Raw genomic sequence first — 18,571 nt, forward strand, 5'->3', positions numbered from 1 at the left:
TGTCATCAGTGTCCAACCTATTTCCCAAGACGTCATTGGCATCTAAGCCACATCTCCTAATCATGCTTTCAGCGTCCACCTTCCTCTGAAGTTACGTCTACATGCTGCCCCTCATTGACAACTTCTGCAGGCATGGGGGTCAGCTTCCATATGTTATGTTGATGGAACCCAGCTGCACCTCTTCACCACTTCCCTCAATCCCACATCCATCTCTGCACTATTGGACTGCCTGCCTGACAATCAGCCATGGACGAGACGAAATCTATTCCAACCGAGCATCAGGAAAACAGAAGCCATAAACTCCGCACCCTTGCCCTCCTGACTCCATTCCCCTCTTTAGCCACTCACCCAAGCCGAACCAGACCTTGCAAAATCTTGGCATCTTCTTTGACCTGGAGCTGAGTTTTGAACACCACATCTGATCCATCACCGAGATCACTTATTTCTAGCTCAACAGTGTTGCCCACTTCTGCCCCCTACCTTATCCTCACCACAACTGTGAAACCTTTATCCATGCTTCTGTCACCTTAAGACTCAACTTCTCCAGTGTTCTCCTCACTGGCCACCCATCCTCCATAAACTGCAAATTGTCCAAAATGTAGTCCCCTATATCGTGTCCTGATCATCCCCCGCCCTCGTCCTTGCTGACCAGTGTTGGTTCCTGCCTGCCAATGCATTAAAGTTAAAGTCTCTTTCCTCAAATCCTTCCACGGCACGCAATCTCCACAACCTCCTTCAGTCTTAAATCCACTCCTGCGCTTTTCGATCTGCTGACTTTGACCTTTTGTGCATCCTGCCCTCCTTTCTCCCCACCAATGGTTATGGAGTCTTTAGCCACATTGGCCTCACTCTCTGAAACATGGTCATTAAACCCCTCCATCTCTTCACTCTTTAAAACCTTCTTAAAACCCATCGTTTGGACCAAGTTTTCAGGCACCTTCTCCCATAGCCCTCCCTTCATGGTTCAGCATCTGTTCCTTTATCTATTTTAATTTATTTATTCTCCCTCCGGCCCTTGAGTGCCTTGGGACATTTCCTGTGTTAAAGATGTTATATAAATGCAAGAAGTTGTTGTTACTTCCCGAAGATGTCATCAGTCTCCAAGCTACCACCCCTGATGTAATCAGCATGCATGTTAATTCCCCTGATGATGTCGTCAGCACCTAAGCTATTTCCCCTGATGTTGTCATTAGTACCCAAGTGAATTCTTTTGATGACGTCATCAGCAATCAATGTTAAACATATTCAAAAAGTCATCAGAAATGAACAAATGAATGTGAAAGTTTATTGGCTCACTATGAAAACAATTTTAACATTCTAATAATGTTTACACTTGATTTTGGGATTTTAAAAGGACAGTGTCTTCATCGAAACGTGTTTGCAGACTATTTTGTTATTTGGGGAGGGAGACGAACTAGAAGAGTTCATCATTTTTCTCACTGATAAAATGAAGACTATATCGTGTGATTCATGATATTGCACATACAACCAAAATACAACTGGCTAACGTAACTATACCATGACCATTCCCTTTTAATTGTGTACTCCATGAACCTCTTCATTGTCTCATTGCTGGAATGCCATTCTTCTAGGTTCAGCCTCAAAACCTTTTAGCTTTGTAATTCGAAATTTAGGTTGTTTTAAATAAAACTTTAACCACATGCTGGCTAACACACACCCTCCAGCGTATTACGTGACATAGAGGAACAGGAGCAGGCCATTCAGCCCCTAGGTCTATTCCACCACTCAGTTTGATCATCTGTACCTCAGCTGCATTGGCTCCATATCCCTCGATACCCTGACCCATCAAAAATCTATCGATCTCAGCCTTGAAAGCTCCAATTGACCCCCAGCATCCATAACCTTTTGGGGGAGAGAATTCCACATTTCTACTACTATGAAAGGGGTGAGCCAATATCAGAAATATTAAGCTCACTCAAACTGTCTTCGAACACATGCCCGGCTGCCTTTACCCTTTATAACACATACAAGCATAAGTGTTTCTTGCTGTGTATAACCTTTAGCTTTCTTCTTCCTTTAACCAAAGTCATCGTCATGACAGTTGCTGATTGACAGCAGGCTTCACATACAAATCATATGGGTTGACGTGTAATGATACTGTACCATACGATGGAGCAAGCACTGATATTGGGATTTGTAAATCATAGCTTGTATATCTTAGAAACCACTCGTTGATTTTAACTTCTGTATATCAGTGAATGTGGGTCGGGATCTGGTGATAATGAATGAACTGTGTGTGTCTGCTGGCTTTTTTATACAACAATGTTTGCTTTAGATTTTGGATTTGTAATTTGTTTAATGTTTTAAAAGGGGAGCTGCTCCCTTCTGAATTCAGGAAATGGAAAATCGTTGAGCAAAACTGGGAAGGGGGAAGGAGGAGTAATCATATAATGGACAGATATATCTCATCGCCACAAGGATATAATGTAAGGCAGTGCTGATCTCTGTTTCTTTAGCTGGAATGGGCGAGAGTCCTAGGACATTTACTGTGAGGACGCTGCACGTACTGAGCACAGCCTCCCCGCAGTCTCCTGCTCTCCCCTCTACAGCTAAGATCCACCTCGGGACTGAAAGACTGAGTGAAACCTGGCCACATTCGAACTCAGGGCCCTCTGGACCCCCAGTCTAACACTTAACCAACGGAACCTGCCTGCCACACACCTGTACTGTAAACGATTGAGATTTCTTTTTCGAATCTGGTAACTGGAGTCAAACTAAGAACAGAGGAAAATGGCAGATACCTGGAGGAGGCTTTGCACACACTTGTACTGATCACAGCTGCTAATTACGCTGTGTACATTGCCCTTTTATATTATCTTTCGGTAATCATTTATCTAGTTGTGCCTGCATACGTTTACTGCGGGTGCTGCCCTTGCTCGAGGATAGCCCGCCGGTATTGTGGGACTGCCCAGTCCTGAAAAAATTAGATAACTCTCTGGCACAAAGGCAAGACTGTATATATCACATAGAAACAGTAGTGTGAAGAAGCCACACTCCCCAGTGAGACATGATTATCAACATATGTTTCTCGTGTAATATACAAAGGAGCAGTAGCGTGTGAACTTCAAGCAGGCTCCTCGTTCCTTTCTCAAAGTCACTTGTCAGCTATTTGCTGCCTAAATACTTTGAGTTTACTCCCTAAAAATTAATCTATGCTGACCCTTCACCTCCCATTGCTTTCTCCCTTCTCCTTATGATATCCCAATCAAATAGAATAGAGGCCAAGTCATCATCCCATTGGTCAGTCTCCGCCGAGGCTGCTCTACAGCCAAACCATTGGAGATGTACGAGAATGGATCGGAGTAATTCTTCTTCCACGTTTTCTCTCCGTCGCTATGGGGAAAGGGTTGCCGTGACGACGTGGCTGAACGTTGGTAACTCTGGAGTAGGGAATTGTAGATGCAGCTCTGCATTTTAAGCCTCCTTCTTGAAGCAATATTGGAGGTTTACTCACTATACCAGACTGATGTACTTACCACCAGGTGCACACTAGAATAGACTGCGGAACAGGCTCGAGGGGCTGAATGGCCTACTCCTGTTCCTATATTCCTAGAAGTTGGGACTGTTCTCCTTAGAGCAGAGAAGGTTAAGAGTTCATTTAACGCAGTGAGTTGTTACGATCTGGAACGCGCTGCCTGAAAGGGCGGTGGAAGAAGATTCAATAATAACTTTCAAAAGGGAATTGGATAAATACTTGAAAAGGAAAAATTTGCTGGGCGATGGGGAATGGGCAGGGGAGTGGGACTAATTGGATAGCTCTTTCAAAGAGCTGGCACAGGAACAATGGGCTGAATGGCCTCCTTCTGAGCTGTATGATTCTATGTGGAAGATAAGTGAGCCTTGAATTTCCTATAAGCCGTAATGGTGGTGGATTCTCGATGGGCTGGGACGTCTGGCTGCCTCTTGCCTGCACCTCTGAACCCAGCCCCTTTTTTCCAACGGTCAGGGTCGTTTACCCATTGAGGGCAGGGAGTGGGGGCCTTTTACCGAGCCCCTGGGCTCTCTGCCTCAGGTGGGTGGGAGGGACATTGCTGGGTGGGGCGCCTTTGCTGCACTGTAAGTTGGCCGGCAGTGCCAGCAGTTTGAACAAACACTTAAAATAATTTTGAAGATTTTAAAACGCCGCTCTGCAATCGATTGCCGTGGGCTAACCTGCCATTGAAATTTAACTCTTTCCCCGTGGATCATTGAAGTACTGGACGCCGGAAAGGACCAAGCATCCATCATGTCCAGCGTTGCTAGAATGAAAATAATGGGAAATGCCTTGCACAACATCATCCCATCATTTGCCTCCCATTGTAATATGCCCGCCCATATTTGGACAATCTTATTACAGGCCTGATATCTCTTCCGGTGAAAAATTCTGGAAGTGCATCAGATGGCGAGGAATTAGCGGAATGGATAGCGGTCAGGAGCGGGAATCCCGGGAGATTTTCTTCCCTTCGGTAATTCCAGGCTATTGAAGCAACACACCTCATCTGAGACCAGTGCATCCTGCATGGATTGGGGATATAATCGAGGCGTCTGTATAACTCAGCTCCACACTGGGCAAGAGAGAAATAAATATAAAATGAAGTCCTGGTGAAAGGGTGGCAAGAAATTTGGGGCTTCTTTTTGGCTAATTCTGCTCACATCCAACAAAATGGTGCTACACTTCAAAAAAAGCGCTTTGGGACATCCTAAGGTCATGAAGGACGTGTATAAATGCGAGTCTTTCTTTATTTCTTTGTATTTCAAAGCACAAAATGTTTCATTTCTGGCGAATTAAGCTCTTTTGCCAAGAGGACGCTCTGCGAATGAGTTGTCGCCTATTGAATGGCGCGGGCTGTTCAGTGCGGGGCCTGATTGTGCCAAGTGATGGCACGCAGCGGATTTAGTTTCAGATTCAGGTGGCAGGAATCAATTCTTTCAGGTACGCTAGAGAAAACCTCTTTTCAAATCCTATTTCTACTGCAGCGCTGCATAAATTAGTGGCTGCCTTCAGCAGACAATGTCCAAATGGCACGGCTTGGGAGGCAGCCAGAACATTTAAAGAGATGAATTGGATGTGTGGCTCAGGATTCAATGGATGAAGTCATTTATCACTGCAATCTAGGATAAAAGAGCTGTCAAGAAAAAATGAAATAAAATAACTATAAAAAAAAATAAACAGTAGAATAAGCACAGACTTTCATGGAGCCCTATTATTGTCCTGCTCAGCTGCTAGTCACGCCCATATAAATTTAGTGCCGTTTGAAGTGCTCCTTGTTAAAGGCTGACATTGTCTTCCTGGGCACATCGGGAAGGGCAAACAAAGTGAGCTCACAGCAAAGGCAAAAATCGGAGGCTTCCGTCTGCTCACGCTGTGTCAGCTCGGCTTTGCTGCTCGCGCTCTCGGCTCTGGCCTCGAAGGCCACGGGTTCAAGTCCCACGCTCATGAATCTGTGGCGGCAAACCGCGCTGACGCTCCAGGGTTAATGCTGCGATCGCGCCGCGTTGTCTGACCTGCCGCCCTTTAGACGAGACGTTCAACTGAGGTTCTGCCGGTTGGGTGGTAATAGCTGTAAATAAACAAACATGGCAGCGTTGGCACCTTGGAACGAAGAGGTTAAATGGGCCGAAGGGCGTTCTTCGTCTGAACTGACCCTGTGACCTTTTAATGCTGCTACTATTCTACTCCATCGAGTTGGTGAGATCTTCCCACAGACATTTGCCCAGTGAATGACATTTGCACAGCTACATCAATATGTAGTTGGTATTTCTCAGGTTTCTGGGCCAGTTTTTGTGTTTGAGCCCCATGCTAAGAAAAAAAGAAAGGATTTGTTTTTATATAGCACCTTTCACCGTTGTAATGTAGGGAACACTTGGGCACAGCAAGATCCCTTAAACAGCAATGTGATAATGACCAGATAATCTGTTTTTTAGTGAGTGCTGGTTGAGGGATAAATATTAGCCAGGACACTGGAGAGAACTCCCCTGCTCTTTTTCCAAGTAGTGCCATGGGATCTTTTCCATTGTCTGAGAGGGCAGACGGGGCCTCGTTTTAAGGTCTCATCTGAAAGACGGCACCTCCGACAGTGCAGCACTCCCTCAGTACTGCATTGGAAGTGGCAGCCCAGATTTTTGTGCTCAAGTCTCTGAAGTTGGACTTGAACCCACAACCTTCTGACTCAGAGGCGAGAGAGATCATTGTCTAGGCTGATACTCCAGTGTAGGAGTGCTGAGGGAGTGCTGCGTTATTGGAGGTGCTGTCATTTGGACAAGATGTTAAATTAAGGCCATTTCTGCTAAGAACCAGCGGCACTTTTGAAAGAAAAGCAAGGAGTTCTCTCGGTCTCCTGGCCAACATCCCACCCTCAAACAACGCCACCAAAGAAAGCGTTGCCTTCACATTCACCCCATTGTTTTGTTTATGGGATGTTGCTGTTACAGAATCCCATATTTATCTACTTATCATCAGTCTCTGCACTTCGAAAGGAATTCATTGTTCAGGGTTTGAGCTGTTTCAATGCAGTAAGGTGCCAAATAATTATTGTTATTAGTAACAGTGAGTGCAGAACGTCACTCTGAATGAATATTGCTTTATTTTTATATTAGCAATTTTTTATTCTGGAAGTGTTGCTCGTGAAGTTTTTGTATCCTGTAGGCAGATATTAAATAGGGAAGCAACATGTGCAAAAGATAAATTTATTATTTTTCTATTTAAAAAAAAAATTGGCCCTGAGAAGCAGACTGTGTAAAAGTTAAGACCAGTATCTCACATGATCACTGTGGCATTTGTATAAGAGATTTGCACTATTTGTACAGGGTATCTGTGCCAGTTATGCCAACTGCATCTGGTGAGGTCGCTGCCACTGCCAGGCACTTTGTGCCAACTGTGACTGGTAACATCACAGTCGAGCGCAAGGGTGCACCTGATAGTGGTGCTGCTTACAAGTGCCAAATGCAGCTGGTGACGCCGCCCTTTCTGCCAAATGCCTTGTGCCAATCGCATCCAATGGCAGTAGGCTGTCCCTCCTGTCAAGCGAGTACAAGCTGCACCTGGTGGCATCACTGCCACTGCCAAACCACAGCGTGCCAACTCCCATCGGGTGACCGCACGCTTGCTCTGCGCTGTTCATGAAAAACACTGCCCTCGTACCACGCTGCATCCTGCTCATGTTACAATCGCAACTCATCGTGCGAAACCCCACTCCCAACAACGTCTGTCCCAGGATTTTGAAACTGCGGAATTCTTTAACTCCCTTAGTCTTTCCTTCCCGCTGCAATCTTCAAGCTTTGAAAGCTAAAGTTTAGGGTCTCTTAACCACTGCTGTACGATTTCACCCTGTGTTCTCTTCCACTATTTTTTAATCTTCGTGGTGTCCCACACCGTGTTCTTCACCTACGTCTCTCAATATTAAAGGAAAATTCAACTATCTGGATTTTTTTTATGGCAGGAAGAGGGAAATTTGAGAACATTGGCTCCAATCACAAGGGAAGCAACCAGAATATTGGGACCTCCCTCCCCCTACAGAACTAAACACTTTTAGTTCAGATTCAGGCAATCATGTATCCGGTGAACAAAAATCCTCTTTGGAACATAGGAACGTAGGAATATAGGAACAGGAGTAGGCCATTCAGCCCCTCATGGCTGATATGTGATCTAACTCCATATACCTGCCTTTGGCCCATATCCCTTAATACCTTTGGTTGCCAAAAAGCTATCTATCTCAGATTTAAATTTAGCAATTGAGCTAGTATCAATTGCCATTTGCGGAAGAGAGTTCCAAACTTCTAACACCTTTGAAAACAGGACCTACAGGAAGAAACGGGAGATTGAATTTGGCTGGGATACATGTCCTGTGTTATAAGTTGGATAGCCAGGTGGTGAAGGATGGAATACTAGAGCCTGGTCTTCAGTTGCTTCCAAGCCTTTATTCACAGAGATCCACATTACACCCGCACCACACCCTAGATCAGCTCTCAAAAAAAATGGGTGCAAGAGAGTTCCCAATTGATACACACCACTTGAATACAATTAACACTAATTGATATAAATCACATGGATATAATTAACATCCTGTACAGTTAAAAGAGAAATGCCAGTAACTTTGGCGTCATTTTTACACCTCAGATGACATGAAGAGTCTCTCACATGGTGTGGGGCTGAAGTCAGGCCAGGTTCCCCTTTCCTGAAGGACATTCGTGAACCAGTTGGGTTTTTACAATCCAGCAGCTTTCATCATCACTGATCCTTCCCCATTCAATTGAATTCAATTTTACAAATTGCCATGATAATATTGGAACGCACACCCTCCAGACAGCTAGTCCAGTACCAGTACTATCATACCCCAATCCTTTCATGCTGTAAAAGGGTGCTGTAAGACATCAGGCATATGCGATTTTGATTCCGTCACTAAAACAAAATTCAGCTCATGCTGACTCAATTATATTTTTTCTTAGCTCGAGAAGAAAATATCGTGCTTGTATGCGACTAACATGTTGAACTACGTGATTAGCAACACAGTGGGTGGGAGGTCCCAATATATTGGCTGCTTCTCTTGTGACTGGAGCCCATGTCCTCACCCCACCATAAAAAATCCTGCTGGTATCCAGACCGCTTTCTTTTAATATTGAGGAGCCCAGGTGGAGCACCCAGCGAGAGGGCAGGACACCACCAAAGTACATAGTAGAAGAGAGCATAAGGCAGGTTGGAGAGTGGTGCTGCCTGGACCACAAGCTCTGGAATTCCCTCCCTCTCTACCTCTCTCTCCTCCTTTAAGACGCTCCTTGAAACCTCTTTGACCAAGGTTTTGGTCGCCTGTCCTAATACCTCCTTATGTGGCTCGGTGTCAAATTATTTCTGATTATGCTCCTGTAATGCGCCTTGGGATGTTTTACTACGTTCAAGGCACTATATAAATGTAAGTTGTTGGTGGTAGTGGTGATGGTTAGGTGATGGAGTTGGAGTAGGAGACCTCCCGATGAGTCGGGATTGCAAAAAGAGTGAGGATGCAGGGAGAGGGGGTGGGGGAGACTTTATATAACTGCTGTAAACAATTTTACAACACCAAGTTATAGTCCAGCAATTTTATTTTAAATTCACAAGCTTTCGGAGATTTTCTCCTTCCTCAGGCAAATGTTTCAAGAGCTCCTTGAAGCCTACGCATTTATACATATAGAACAATACATGGTGTTTACAGACTGCCCCTGCAACTGCCCGTTGCCAAGGCAATCACCGTGTTCAGACAGAGAGGTGTTACCTGCAGAACCCCCGAATACACATTCAACAAAAAAACAAACAGGGAAAAAAAACAGAGAAAAAAAAACACAGAGAGAGGCAGAAACATCCGGAAGGCAGAGAGAGCCAGCAAATGACCCATTATATTAAAAACAGATAACATTTGTTCGCTGGTGGGGTAACGTGTAGCGTGACATGAACCCAAGATCCCGGTTGAGGCCGTCCTCATGGGTGCGGAACTTGGCTATCAATTTCTGCTCGACGATTTTGCGTTGTCGTGTGTCTCGAAGGCCGCCTTGGAGTACGCTTACCCGAAGGTCGGTGGATGAATGTCCATGACTGCTGAAGTGTTCCCCGACTGGGAGGGAACCCTCCTGTTTGGCGATTGTTGCGCGGTGTCCGGTAACGCTACACGTTACCCCACCAGCGAACAAATGTTATCTGTTTTTAATATAATGGGTCATTTGCTGGCTCTCTCTGCCTTCCGGATGTTTCTGCCTCTCTCTGTGTTTTTTTTTCTCTGTTTTTTTTCCCTGTTTGTTTTTTTGTTGAATGTGTATTCGGGGGTTCTGCAGGTAACACCTCTCTGTCTGAACACGGTGATTGCCTTGGCAACGGGCAGTTGCAGGGGCAGTCTGTAAACACCATGTATTGTTCAATATGTATAAATGCGTAGGCTTCAAGGAGATCTTGAAACATTTGCCTGAGGAAGGAGAAAATCTCCGAAAGCTTGTGAATTTAAAATAAAATTGCTGGACTATAACTTGGTGTTGTAAAATTGTTTACAATTGTCAACCCCAGTCCATCACCGGCATCTCCACATCATTATATAACTGCAGCATGACAAGAGGGTTGTATCTTCATGAACAGAGCAGAGCAAGCCACAAAAACGAGTTGCAACTTTAAGCGAAGAGAAGGTTTTTCTCATTTGTGTTCTGATTTCTGAGCCCACGTTTTGGAACTTGGAAAGCACAGCACTTGAATAACACAATGACCTGGAAAGAAAGGGAGAGACAGTGGGCATTTTTCAAGTTTGAACACCAAGTTTTTTATTCTGCTGCACAGTCTATATAGTACTTGATGGCAAGCAACTGTATGAGTGCACATGTAGTAATCGGAAGAAAAGAACAAAGTGATGTTAGGACATGTTCAAACCCATTGCATTAGACTTCATTAGAGTATAAAATGGAGGCCATGCAAGTGAATGAATGCAAATGTATTATTTTTATGTAATGATTAGGTTCAAAGCTTTTCTTTTTATACATGAGCACTTTGGAAATGATTTAAAATGGATGTATTCTATTGATTGAAATCAAGTCACATTGATGTTATTCAGATGAAAATTATTCCACAAGTCGGGAGGTCAAATGGAATCCTCTAATCCAAGGACTAATGCAATATGTTACCAGGGAAAGGCCATTAAAGTGAACAACACAAATGATTCAAGAGACAGCTAGAAGCGTTTATGGAGCGAGATGTAATTGAGGGATATAAAGGTAAATTTGGCAAGGAAAAGCCAGGAGTCTTGCTTGACAAGCAGGCGGGTTCAGGGAATCGGGTTCAGAGGTCAATGTTCCTGATTTGCAGCGCTCTCAATTTTCCAGTCGTTAATTTTAATCACCGCAAAAATCGGGAGCACCGTTTAATCAGGCAGACTGACCTCCGAGTCCCATTCTCCCTTCCTCGCTCTCGTTGATCCCATGCTGAGTGTCTTGCCTCACAGAATTTACCCTACAGTGAAATAGGTCGAAGAAGGAAGCAGAGGACATTGCTAGTGAATTGTGGACTGAGTACCGGGAGGGAGATACACTGTCGAGTGTTGAGAGTGGGGCACAAACTCTATTGAGACACGCTGGGAACGGAGGATGTATGGACAGAGGCCGTTCGACGTCAACAGGGAACAGGGGCAGAATGTGTTGCTGATAAGAACTGAAAAATGTTCCATAGAAAAGACAGGTCGATATTTCAGGTAGAGATCCTTCATCAGAACCGATGACCGGTCTCTGCTCCAAATACGAACCTATCTTTTCTCTTTTCGTATGCTGATGGATCTATTGTGTATTTCCAACCCTTAATCTCACATTTCCAGCATCCGTAGTATTTTTCCTTGTATCTCTCTGGAACACATTGCAGTCGGTAGTGGCTAGACGCTGTTGCAGAGAGTTCGGAAGGGACCGGGCTACACAGAGAGTTCGGAAGGGACCGGGCTACACAGAGAGTTGGGAAGGGACCAGGCTACACAGAGAGTTCGGAAGGGACCGGGCTACACAGAGAGTTGGAAGGGACCGGGCTACACAGAGAGTTGGGAAGGGACCGGGCTACACAGAGAGTTGGGAAGGGACTGGGCTATACAGAGAGTTGGGAAGGGACCAGGCTACATAGAGAGTTGGAAGGGACCGGGCTACACAGAGAGTTGGGAAGGGACTGGGCTACACAGAGAGTTGGGAAGGGACTGGGCTACACAGAGAGTGGGAAGGGACTGGGCTACACAGAGAGTTGGGAAGGGACCGGGCTACACAGAGAGTTGGGAAGGGACCGGGCTACACAGAGAGTTGGGAAGGGACTGGGCTACACAGAGAGTTGGGAAGGGACCGGGCTACACAGAGAGTTGGGAAGGGACCGGGCTACACAGAGAGTTGGGAAGGGACTGGGCTACACAGAGAGTTGGGAAGGGACTGGGCTACACAGAGAGTTGGGAAGGGACCGGGCTACACAGAGAGTTGGGAAGGGACTGGGCTACACAGAGAGTTGGGAAGGGACCGGGCTACACAGAGAGTTGGGAAGGGACCGGGCTACACAGAGAGTTGGGAAGGGACCGGGCTACACAGAGAGTTGGGAAGGGACCGGGCTACACAGAGAGTTGGGAAGGGACCGGGCTACACAGAGTTTTGGGAAGGGACCGGGCTACACAGAGAGTTGGGAAGGGACCGGGCTACACAGAGAGATGGGAAGGGACCGGGCTACACAGAGAGTTGGGAAGGGACTGGGCTACACAGAGAGATGGGAAGGGACCGGGCTACACAGAGAGCTGGGAAGGGATGAGGCTACACAGAGAGTTGGGGAGGGACGAGGCTACACAGAGTGTTGGGAAGGGACGAGGCTACACAGAGAGCTGGGGTTGTGGCTGCTTCAATTGTTCTGACTGTTTCTGCACTCTGGATGAGAAAAAATTAGGGATGTGATAACGGGGCAGAGTGCTGGGAGCAAAGGGGAAGAATACTGAGCAACAGAGGATAAAATGGATTAAAGACAGCAACGTGCAAGGGGCACAATATGTGGGAGTGAATTGGGTGGTGCAGTGGGTCAGACCCTGGTCTTTCACACTCTTTACCTCTAAGTACAAATCCAGCCTGAGTGATGGGATGACGATTCAAGTCACACACCATCCCGACTTGGAAATATATCGCCGTTCCTTCATCGTCGCTAGAACTCCCCTCCTAACAGCACTGTGGGAGAACCTTCACCACACGGACTGCAGCGGTTCAAGAAGAAGGCGGCTCACCACCACCTTCTCAAGGGCAATTAGGGATGGGCAATAAATGCCGGCCTTGCGATCGATGCCTATATCCCCAAGAATGAATAAAAAGAAAAGATCTGGTCTGTCTGCTGGCTGTAAGGGCCCTGTGTAAAATGAGTTTGGGTTGTCATCATACACTCCCCAGTGGCTATGGACCTTGTAGTATAAAGTAGTCCCTAATTCAGCACTAATTTCCAAACTGACTCCAGAGAGAGGTCACAGGAAGCTGGTGTGTGAAACAGGAAGCTTCCACATTTGGTGCAGTAAGGGGTGTTCTTTTAGGGGTTGACTGTCAGAGTAGAGGGAGCTTTGAGGCTATGCTGTACCGACACTCTGAGGACTTGAAGATGATCCGCCTACTTGACGTTAGAACAGCTCCATCCCTCAGCCCTAACAACCCTCACCTTGATAAGCACAATTTAAGAGAGGTGGGAGCAATGCAGCAGGAACAGGATACATTGCAGGGAGCAGGTAGTTTAAGAGTTAAAAAAAGAAGGAAGTTTGGTTTGCCTTTGTGAAAGTCCAGCCATTAGAACATCTGATGGACGTCACACATGAATGGAAACAATTAATTTAATGGCGACCGCGCACTTTAGCAGTGAAGAGCTCATTTATCCTTTGTTTTCTCTTCTCATTCCCTTTCACACGAGATTACATGTCTAATCAAGCCTGAAGGCACCAACATTAATGCTTATTGTACTTACAATAAAAAAGAGCCCTGGAAAAAAAAAAGTACTTGATGACATAGTCTCTCTTAATTTAATATATTTTTAAGCAGTATTAGTTGAAAAAAAAACGTCTTCAGTTCAAGAGCTGAAGCTCCTTAACAATTCTATCTTCCACTGTCTAAGTCTCAGCAGAGCATGACTGTTTTACCCCATTTATATTACACGCTGCCCCCTCCACAGAAACAACCCCGTCTGCCCGCCGACAGTGACGGTGGGCTTCATCTCCTGCAGTGGTTTTTCTCCCTGCCTCCGAAAACAGAGAACTGGCCGCAGGAAACATGAGTGTCAGCTTGACTTAGTGGTCGCACTTTTGCCTCCGGGTGGAGAGTTCAAGCCTCACTACAGACTTGAGCACATAATCTAAGCTGACACATCAGTGCAGGGAGTGCTGCACTGTTGGAGGTGCCGCCTTTCGGTGAGAAGCTGAAACGTTTTCAGGTGGACGTGGAAGAACCCATGGCAATTTTTCGAAGACGAACAGGGAGTTCTCCCAGTGCCCTGGTTAACATTCATCCCTTAACCTCAACCAATACAATCAAAACAGATTAACTGGTCATTTATCACATTGCTGTTCGTGCGACCTTGCTGAGCACAAATTGGCTGTCGCATTTGCCCACATTACAACAATGACTACACTTCAAAAGTAATTCATTGTCTGAGAAACACTTTCGGACATCCTGAGGACATGAAAGGTGCGATATAAATGGAAGTCTTTGTTTTTTTTTTATTTTTCTTCGTTCCACCATTGGCGGCCGTGCCTTTAGCTGCCGGGGCCCTAAGCCCTGGAATCTCCTCCCTAAACCTCTCTGCCTCTCTCTCCTCCTTTAAGACGCTCCTTAAAACCTACCTCTTCGACCAAGCTTTTGGTTGCCTGTCCCTAATATCTCCTCGTGTGGCTCGGTGTCAAATTTTGTTTGGTAATCGCTCCTGTGAAGCGCTTTGGAACTACATTAAAGGCGCTATATAAATGCAAGTTGTTGTTTAAATGGCCGCTGCTAGCTGCACTTGCCACAGGGGCTGCCATTTTGTTTGGCAGGGTACAGAAATGTAAAATTACAACCGTTGAGTAAAAGTGTTGTACCGAAGATTGTGTTTTCACTTAAGGGTGCATTTATTTTGCAGCAATTGTACGCTGTTTGTATTATGTGACTCTTGCCTGGCTCTGAATCATGGTCTCTCAGCCAGGAGACGGCTTTTCTCCACCTGCTCATACCCATGCACAGAGCCCACACCGCAGCCGGTAAATGCCAGCAATCGCTCCACCATCGGCGGCCGTGCCTTCAGTTGCCTAGGTCCTAAGCTCTGGAATTCCCTCCCTAATATGTTTCAATAAATTCCGGGAGCTCCAAGGTATTCTCCCGAGCACATTGGAAACCCAACTTGACACTACGCTACTGTTATAGTCCATGAGGTGTCGAGCGAAAAGCAATGTGTGACTATCTCCATTGAGGGATAGCATGGGGAGCATGGACGATGTGGGGGGGGGTGGAGATCTTAGAATACTCCCTTCCCAAGTTGGAAGCTCCTCGGCTGTTAAAATCGTAGTGGTTGGAGGCAGTCGTCAGGGACCGGAGGGAATGGTCCTCGGCTCTTTGGTAAGTGGGTGAGGGGGATCCTTAAGCAATGGAAGTCCAAGATTTCCTCGTGGAGCCCGAAGGATAACTTTCCGCACTGGGACTCTTCTTGGCCCTGACTCCTGGTGTTAAAATTGAATAGCCCAGTGGTGAAGGATGGAATACTGAAGCCTGGTCTTCAGTTGCTTCCAAGCCTTCATTCACGGAGATTCCCCCTTACACACACACACCACACCCTAGATAAACTCTCCTATAAAAAGGATACATGAGAGTCCCCAATTGATACTCACCACCTGAATACAATTAACACTAATCATAAAATTAACACCTGGTCTCGGCAGGTTTGGCCTGGTGTTGAAGCCACGACTGCTCCCCCTCTCAGGCCTCTGGTTAAAATCGCAGATCGGGCCCCAATGACATCATCGGAGCCTGATCTGCATATTTAAAGGAGACCCCACCTGCTTCAGACGGGTGTTCTTGCCCCCTGCAATTTAAAATCGAGGCCTAATAACTTCAGTGTAAATAAAATGATGTACATACTGAAGACAGTGAAACTTTGCTGTCTGGATCATCCCAAGTGTAACGTCCAATAAACTATTAAAGTTGCTTTAAAAATGCTATGAGATCTTTCCATCCTGTCTGTCTGGTAACTCGGTAATCTACATGCTTTGCTTAAATATTTAATAAATAAATAAATTGCATTCATAGAACTCCTTTTTGTTATCTTTGGACTTTCCAAAGCCCTTCAGAGCCAATGAATTACTTTTGAAGTGTAGTCAGGGATGTAGTAACGGATATGGGCCAAAGGCAGGTATATGGAGCTAGATCACAGATCAGCCATGATCTTATCAAATGGCGGAACAGGCACGAGGGGCTGAATGGCCTACTCCTGTTCCTATGTTCCTTTGTCACTGTTGATTTGTATGTAAACTTGGTGGGGGGGGGGGGAAATTGGATATGGCCTATTATTGGGTGCGGGTAGCGCGATCCGAGATTACCCTGCACTCAATGGCCCCTGCGCAGGCAGGACATGACTTTCGTCAGGCCTGAGGACTTACCTGCAATCTGCGTTGGAAATCAGCGTTGGCGCGAGGATTCCATGCAATTCACACTTTCCACCAGCACGGGGGAGCTCCAATCTCTTAAAGGCAGGATGTCTGTTAGAAATCGCTTAAAGGTAGCCTGTACCTGTTATTTGCTGAAAATAACAGCCTGCTGTCTGCATGGAGTCTGAACGGAGATCAGACATCGCACGTGTAAAACACAGATGCAGGTCCCATCCATATGTTTACATTCTGATGAGTTATGTTAAAACATTTAATTAACGTTGCGCACTACTAAACCCCACATCCTCCAATCTGCATGCCAGGCCCCACCAATCTGCCGATCTGAGTTTGTACCAGACTTGCGAGAGTGCATGCACCAAGGTTCTCTGCTGATGCACTAGAGGCCTTTTTGCAAGAGGTGGACAGAAGGAGGGGCATCCTATATCCGCAGCAAGAAGTCCTCCAGACATATGCCCAAAAGGCAGTGGGAGGCAGCGGGGGACGAAGTCAATGCCAGGCGCACAGAATCATGAACATGGATGCAGTGCAGGAAGAAGTTCAATGCTTTGACACGAGTGGCCAAGGTGAGTGAGGTCAACTGTCAAGTGGTGTCTCCTACCAACTGCTCCAAACACTACACCCCCATCACCCACATACCAACAAGCTCTTCCAACCAGATACTTCTTCTCAGCCTTACACATTACCACTGTTGCAAGCCGCCCACCCACAACTCACAGGTCACACACACCAGCAGCTATTCAACTATGACAAGCACATCACCCAGACACACATCCCACTTTCTTGCAGCAGAAGGTGGCACATATCAGGAGGCAGCAAGTGACAGTGGCATTCAGCCCCTCGAGCCTGTTCCGTCATTCAATGAGATAATGGTGGACCTGTGACCTAACTCCATATACCCGCCTTAGCCCCATATCCCTTAATACCCTTGGTTCACAGAAATCTTTCAAATTTAGAATTCACAATTGAGCTAGCATCAACTGCTGTTTGCAGAAGAGCGTTCCAAACTTCTCCCACCTTTTGCATGTAGAAGCATTTCCTAACTTCACTCCTGTACGTCCTGGCTCTAACTGTTAGGCTCCTAGTATTCAAGTATAGAACACCTCCAAATACAGTTGCAAATGCCTCGGCAGCCAGAAGCAATAATCCAGGCACAAACCTGTAAATCTGCACGGTCCCTTTAAATAGCGCAGAAGAGGGTCCTCCAGGCACTCTAAGACACGTTCAGATGGTCGGGGTTAAGATTGTGCGTTGAATTGAGCATTAAGTCCCAAAATGGTGTCTATCACATTAAATTAGTGTTACACACTGATTGTGTCCATTTTCTCCCTACTTTACAAGCTTCCGGCATTCGGTATTTGCGCCTGCGCTAACTCCTATACCAAGATGGCGTCCGGCGCACGTCACACTGGAAACGTGCGTGCGCAGCCAAGACGCCATCCTGGCACTTCGGGAGGCCATGTAACGCTGAAACAATGGGCGTTACACGGCCCAATTTAGCGCCCGGGGTGTGCAGAACAAGGGGGCATAACCTTAAAATTAGAGCTAGGCCATTCAGGGGTGATGTCAGGAAGCACTTCTTCACACAAAGGGGAGTGGGAATCTGGAACTCTCTCCCCCAAAAAGCTGTTGAGGCTGGGGGTCAATTGAAAATTTCAAAACTGAGATTGATCGATTTTTGTTAGGCAAGGGTATTAACGGATATGGAACCGAGGTGGGTAAATGGAGTTAAGATACAGATCAGTCATGATCTAATTGAATGGCGGGACAGGCTTGAGGGGCTGAATGGCCAACTCCTGGTCCTATGTTCCGTTGCAGCCAATTTGCACAGTAACCAGACAGAACAGGTCTAAACCGGTGGTGGTTGCCGAAAGGAAAGGGATAAAAGATCCCGACTCTGTGTCATTTCTTTATTAATATTAATAAACGACACATACTCCCTGACATTGTGCTAAGAAACGGGGTGGCATTGTCATCCTTCCTTTTGAGTGTCCGTTCTTGAAGAACAAGTAGCATTTGGTGTTTATTCAGTTAACAGAAATTGACTGTCGTAATAGGGCAGCTAGCCGTCACAAAATATTGGTTGAAATACTCCAGCTAACTCAGGGAGATGGTAAAATAACTGGACAGCATGTCAGGCTATTAACAACCCTTCCTAGGTTTAGAAATGAGGCAATTACTATTCTTCTGTCCTTCACTGAATACAATGCGGCTCAGCTCAGAATACCAATTCCATGCCGTAATTAGAATGAAAGCAGTGGGATTTTCTCTTAAAAGTTGTGCAAATATTTTACAAGGGAAAAAAGAGTACACATTTTATCACTGGGTCTTAATAGATCTGACCTCATTCTCTTTGTTCCTCTCAGTATTAAATGATGGCTTCCTTCTTGATAATGTCTGATAGAAAGGGTTTGTTATCTAAACAGCATCTGTTTGTTTTCTCCCCTGTTAGAATTTGGCGAGCT

At 45.9% G+C, this 18,571-nt stretch overlaps 1 protein-coding gene across 50 annotated transcripts in view; it reads left to right on the plus strand.

The window, feature by feature from the left end:
- Window positions 1-18,571, plus strand: part of LOC137304833 (CUGBP Elav-like family member 4) — a 580,712-nt gene that overhangs the window by 396,646 nt on the left and 165,495 nt on the right. The gene's annotated exons all lie outside the window — the stretch shown is intronic.

This window comes from Heptranchias perlo, chromosome 38 (assembly GCF_035084215.1).
Source record: "Heptranchias perlo isolate sHepPer1 chromosome 38, sHepPer1.hap1, whole genome shotgun sequence".
NCBI classification, from domain to species: Eukaryota; Metazoa; Chordata; class Chondrichthyes; order Hexanchiformes; family Hexanchidae; genus Heptranchias; species Heptranchias perlo.